Source organism: Siniperca chuatsi, linkage group LG4 (genome assembly GCF_020085105.1).
Source record: "Siniperca chuatsi isolate FFG_IHB_CAS linkage group LG4, ASM2008510v1, whole genome shotgun sequence".
Lineage (NCBI taxonomy): Eukaryota > Metazoa > Chordata > Actinopteri > Centrarchiformes > Sinipercidae > Siniperca > Siniperca chuatsi.
In genome coordinates, this window is record NC_058045.1 from 33,501,168 (window position 1) to 33,507,167 (window position 6,000).

Consider the following 6,000-nt stretch of genomic DNA (forward strand, 5'->3'; position numbering starts at 1 on the left):
TATCAGTCTGATAGTGTGGTTTAATTAGCTATTGAATATATCTATATATATATATATATATATATATATATATATATATATATATATATATATATATGGAAAATACTCTGTTGTCTTAAGGAGGTACAGTGTTAACTGACAAACAAAATGTTTCCACTGAACTGATCAACAAACAGACTGTAACAGAAAACATATATAACACAAATAACAGATCACAGAGTCATAATGTTTTATAACAAGACTGAAATATCAACCAGGCAAAGCAGGTAACTGACCTGAGGAACCAGACCTAAAGACCCCCAGACCTCCAGACCTGAAATGATGAGGGTTTTGAGGTGGCTCCTAATTATTTATTTTTATCTTGAGCCTTCGTCTTTTAGAGGGTCCCTGTGTCTAGTTGACTTTATTTCAGCAGGACATGAAATAGTATCTCTGGTTGATTTCTGAAACTCTGGGTTACTTGTGTACTTTGTTGCCTCCCCCATACAGCAGTAAACTGTGAACCCTGAAGGGACTGATGAACTTCAACGGGAATGTTTGGACCTCAGCAATAATTGTGTAGATTTACTAAGCTTCACTGTGTTTCTACTTAAACTCTGAGTACAAACTGTTCTGACATTTAAAGCAATGCATTTAGTTCTGTTAGTTAATAACAGGCTGCAATGTTAATGTTTTATTGCTGTTAATTTTGTTGATCCCCAGGAAGGAGACAAAGTGTTACAGCAGCAGAGAAAACATATATGAGAGGTAAAAAAAAAAAAAAATCAGATACAGATAAATAGAAAACAACTCTACACAAATAAATAACATTTAAATGAAATGTTACGTATCAAGTAACATGTCAAGCTCACCTGCATTTCAGATGAGATTAACGTCTGCTGTTCCCTCTTGTTGGTAAACCTCTGACCGAAACACACAGTTTCATACTAATTCTATAAAGTTCTGTTCAGCTTAAATACAAAAATTAAAGGCAATATCTAACATTTAAAGAGACTAAGATTTAAACAGACTAATATTTAACAACACTAAGATTTAAAGCCGCTATGTCATATTTAAAGACACTATCTAATATTTATAGGCACTATCTAATATTTAAAGACACTATCTCAAATTTAAAGACTATCTGAGATTTAGAGACACTGTCATATTTAAAGGCACTATCTAATATTTAAAGATACATTTAAATACACTAAGATTTAGAGACACTAATCTTTAAAGGCACTATCTAATATCTATCTATAATAATATTTAAAAGATACTATCTAAGATTTAAAGAGACTATCTAATATTTAAAGACACTATCTAAGAACTGCTTCCAGTGTGATGGCTGCACTAACGAGAGCTCAGAATGAAATGACTCAGGCAAGTCGAGGAGATGGGGAGTGTGCTTTATGGTTAATTATCCGCAGGCCACAGATGACTGTGTTTTAACAATGCACAGCTCCCTGGTTCTGGAGATGCTGACCCTCAAAGTTAGACCTGTGTACACCGCCTCCTCAATGTTCCTCAAAATAGGTGCACCAGAGGGCTGTCTGCCCAGCCCCCTCCTGTATTCCCTGTCCACTTACGACTGTGCTGCCAAGCACAGCTCCAATGTCATCTTTAAGTTTGCTGACAACACAACCATCCTGGGCCTCATCACGGACAACGATGAGACGGCCTACAGAGAGGAGGCGAAGACACTGACCAGCTGGTGCCAGGACAATAACCTCTTTCTCAACGTTAGTAAAACTAAGAGCTGATCGGACAGTAGGACAGTTTTTATATTCCCCAGGAGACTGTCTGTGAACTGATATGTATGATCTACCTGAGATCAAATGTTTCGTATTTAACTGCATATTTGAGGTTTTTGTACTATAAAATGTCAGTTGTAGAGCAATTGAGCTACACAAACCATGAAAATATTATTTCACTCCTTTTCATATGTCTTGCCCCTCTTTGCTCTGTTACAGTTCAAATCTGCTGACTACCCTTAATATGACCTTAACAGTGCTTCTACTCTGAACACCACTAATGTAATAAAAACAACTTTTTTTCTGATAAGGGAGATACAAATGTAAAAATCATGATGTAGAACATCATTAAGATGTTTGTGTCTGCTGACATTAAAATCATATCTCAGAGCAACTGTTGTTTATCTTTGTAAATTTTGGTACAGACCATGTAGATATATTGAGGGAGACATCTTCAATGTCACCCATGAGCACTATAACATATTTATAGAGATGCTGCAGAACATACATGCATGTGAGCATACACAGAAGAATAAAAGTGAAAACTGTGTCTGTTATTTTCTCAACATTAAGCAGCCGTTTTCATGGAAATAATTAAACTGATTAATTGAATTAATCAATCGTAGAAAAGGTTACTACGACTGAAACCTTTTCTACGATAGAACACTCCTGGACGAATGAGGGACGACACCGTCTGAATTAATCAATGACTTAGCTTTGTTCTATGGTTTTGAATTTTCGCCTACTCGCTACTTGGATTTGTTAGCTTGTTTTGGACTGATTACCTGTGTATGACTGCCTGGTTTTCTAGTAAAGACTTTGCCTTTTGAACTTTACCTTGTGCCCTGAGTTTTTCTCTGCATCAGAGTCTCTGTACATACTATATATATACTGTCATACCCACCTACATCTGTTACGTTTTTGGGCCGATCAATGTGCGTAGATTTGTGTTTGAGTGATGATATTTACATGTTAAAAAACTGCATATTTAAACAATGAGAATATATACTGTAATTTACAGGTACAGTAGATGTTTTTGTTATGTTTGATGATGACTGGTGGTGGAGACTTTTAATGTCCTTGTTGAAAAATGACCAAGCAAAGTAATTACAACTCCAGATCACAGGAAGTTAAAGTAAATCTGTTTTCTACTACAGTAAATAAAATATGTACTCACTTCTATCAGTTTAAACAGTCTAACAATAATAATAATTATTATTTATTTCATTACTTCTCTTTCCATCTGTTTTCCTTCATTTGGTGTTTCATAAACTGGCTTCCTGGTTAGCATCATTTAGCTTCCACTGCCTTCTTCGCCTGCTGTCTCACTATGACACCTGACACACGTGACTATGAAATGGTTGACAGCTTCACAGTATGTAGCTAAATGTATGCAAGTAAGCCAAGCTCTTTTTGGTTGGCAGATGATCATTCATGCATGATATTTTGCCTCACAGCTCGTGAAATTAACACTGAACTAAATGTAAAAACATGCACATGTATAAAAACTCAAAACTAAACTAAAACTAAACACACAAGTATCAGCTCAGTTTATCAGTTTAGATTCTATATGATTCTATATGATTTTATAGAGTTTCTGTTAGACACTACAGAGCAACACAACCAACATGTCAAATAATGGCTGATACAGCTATTAAAGATAGCACTTTGACACTTTATTATCAATATACTATATCTTTCTAGCAGAAGTCATGAATATTAATCAGCATGAGGTCTTTCACAAAAACTGTTTTACTTCTCATCCAGTCAAAGTACAGAAATTACCAACGATAGGGTCAAGTACTGATTTATATAAAATCTTCAATGTGTTGAACAGTGAATGAATGTGAACCTACCTGCTTCTGCTGCCCCACTGAAAGAATGAACACATCTGGGCAGGTAACAGCACACCTGAGACAAATGTAGCCTGAGGCAGAGAGAGGGAGGAAGAGAGAGAGAGAGAGAGTTTCTTGATATTTAAAATACTTTGTTGATATATGGACTCTTGCTGAGATTTGAACCAAGATAATGACTCATTGGTGGTTGAACTGTGGGTTTGTATTGAATACTGACAGTATAATAAACTGTGGTGAACTTCAAATTATTGTGTGTTTTGTTGTCTGCTGGAGCCATTTGAAATACCTGCTTGTTAGTGATTGTTAAGGGGTCATGAAAGACAAGGTCCTTTGTAGGGCTGACTGGTACATAACTAAGAAATATTATCTTTGTGATACCTTAACTGTAACTGGCACCTGACTCCCAGTCGAACCGCTACAACTCAAGATCTCACTGGCTTCAGTCAGCAGTTGTCCTGTAGTTGCGCGCAGAGCGTGGATGAATCTTGTCCGGCCAATCCAGACTGAATAATTTCTAATAAGCAGACTTGTGTTTAATATTTGCAATAAAAACATTACAAGACACCATGGAATGATCTGAAAATCCTACAGGTAGTATTCTGCACCCTTTATGAATACCATATTGATGCTTAAAACAATGAAATATGTCTAATCTGGCCATAGAAAGATAATTCTCTCTACTTTGGACCCTGGTGTACTGTCTGTTGTATTTCCCTCTAGTTAAAGGGTTATGGGGGATTCTCAAGATGGCGGCTTGAGGAGAGGTCAGGTTTAGCTGAGCAGGTGCGCCAATATGCTAATTTTCTACATTATAACCTGCAATCACTAAAACTCGCAAACTTTTATAATTCCACAACACGTAATGAGTATCAGCAACTACTTTTTGAGAAAGTCTGAGAACATGTCGCATAGAAGAAACCCAAACATGAACAAACCGGAGGAGTTTAGCCAAAAAGCTGGTGAAGAACCTAAGCACACCTGCGTCAGCGCTTTAGGAGGCAATCTCTGAGATTACTGCCAATGTCTCCAAATTCATTGATGAAAAGCTTGGGCCACTGTCGCAATTGTTACAAATACAACATGAAGAACTTAAATTATATTTTCAAATAAAGTGTGCCTATGCGTGACATTTAGACTGCTATGGGTCTTGTTCAGGCTAAGGCACAACTAAATGAAAAAAACAATGAAAAGGCTTGTAGACTGGCAGAGATGTTGACTGTTCGATGGTCAGAGCAAGAATGAAAGAAAAAGCCACTGCGCTCTATTTATACCCTCCCTTGTAACTTGTTTTAACTTTGGTTTGTGTTCTTAACTTGTATCTGTGTTTTACAATTTGTATTTTGTCCACTTGTTTTTTAACCCCTCGTATGTCGCTAAATATAAGTTTTTAATCAGAATTAAACTGATTTTAATATTGTATATGTAGTAGGTTGAAAAAGGCTCCATCTAAAGTTTTATGGATAAACAGACACCCCCATTATTTTTTTGTATTTTCTAATGTGTGTTTTATTGTGGGTACATCCGCACCACTAGAGGGCGCTCTAAGCGCTACTGTGGGGACCAGCGGGACGAAGCACAGGTGCCGCTTCAGAATTAAACGAGCTGTGGCGACACTGACACGTCTCCTCCTCAGGTATGACTAAAAAGTTATTTTATTAACTCAAACTTGGTCCAAACACACTTCAAATTGCTGTGTAAAGGTTTTGTAATAACTGTAAATGTATCAGAGTTTAGTTTAAAGTAAAATGTATTTGTTTTTGTTACTGTTTCATGTCTTGTTTTCACCACAAGTCCGCCATGTTCAGTGTAGCTATAATGTGTTTAAAGCCTTATTTAAGCGATCCAATTCGCTCAAGTGCTTAGTAGTGCACATTTAGAGAGTTTTAATTGTAAATGTTACGAAATTTCAAGTTTAAGGCAGCCGCCATGCCGACTGTTCAGACTGTAGGGAGGCAGTTTTGGCGCCATTCGGAGGCGCTTTTTCTTTTATGTTGCCGACCTTCGTGTGTGTGTATGTGGTAAAGATGTGAAAGAGACATGTTAAAGTATTTTTATTTGCACTTTATGGTTTATTTTGTGGTCTATTATTGTTTTTAGCCAATTTAGATATTATTTTAGTGTTTATTACCAAATCTGTGTTAATTTATTTACTGTCCTTTTATCTTTTAATCAATTGATTTTTGTAAGAATGAGATAATTGAATGATTGTCAGAATTAAACAAGCTGTGGCAAGACAGACACGTCTCTTCCTCGCCCCCCACAGCTACACCACAGCTTTAGGCTACACAGTCTAACCCTAGCTGTGTGCCACTTGGTACCGCCCGGGGTTAGGGGTTAGGGTTAGGGGGTTAGGGTTAGGGTTAGGGTTAGGGTTAGGGGGTTAGGGTTTAGGTTAGGGGTTAGGGGTTAGG